Genomic DNA, 885 nt, shown 5'->3' on the forward strand with positions numbered 1-885 from the left:
CCTACCGCCCAATTCGAGCGCGTGGCAAGATGTGACCGCCCGGCGATCGATATTGCTATGCGCACATCTCGCCACGCGCTCGAATTGGGCGGTAGGCCGGCCTAAGACAACGATTTTTAATAATTAATTACTCGTTAACTATTACGAAAATTGCAAAATGGTACAGGACTTTTCCGTTCATCTCGATCCATTCTACCTTCTCAAAAATTTTGTCGGATATGGAAAGACTCACCCTGTATATACACATATATGTATGTATACATATGTATAAAGCGAGATCCTTAATTCCCTGCAAATCCGCCGATCTCTTTTTTTTCTCCTTTTTACGCACGTTTCGGCAATGTGCTTTAAAATTGAGATCTTAAGTTAATCTTAGATCGTCGTTTCTGCGCGCTCATGTTACGGAATATATCTACATATACAAAGATTTGCAAGATAGGAAATGTATGTGTGTTTTCAATGCTAAATGAAATCGCGATTACCGATCGATCGCCGGTATCTCCTAAGCGGCGTATGTAAAATACCTGATAACACACGGTGCAAACAATTTTGGCTTGTTATTATATTAACATATATGGCGACGTTAGATTCGATTAAGCGGGTAAGCTACGGACCGGCATGTCCCCCTGGGCACGTTAAAAGTACGTAACCCCTAACTACGAATGGCTCGGACCTTGAATGGCCTCTGGCCCCAACTTAGGCGGTATTATTTTGGCTTTATGGAAATGTGCGCAAGTACTTCACTGAAAATGCTTTCTCGTGACATTGCATACGAACTTGCTTTTATCGCTGTGACACTTCTTTGAAACGTTGTTCGGAACAATGTTTAACTTTACACATGCATACTTTTGTTTTTAAATAAGCTAAATACTCAACGCGCACTCT

This window comes from Vollenhovia emeryi, unplaced genomic scaffold (assembly GCF_000949405.1).
Source record: "Vollenhovia emeryi isolate VEMERY1.0 unplaced genomic scaffold, V.emery_V1.0 DF939428.1, whole genome shotgun sequence".
NCBI lineage: Eukaryota > Metazoa > Arthropoda > Insecta > Hymenoptera > Formicidae > Vollenhovia > Vollenhovia emeryi.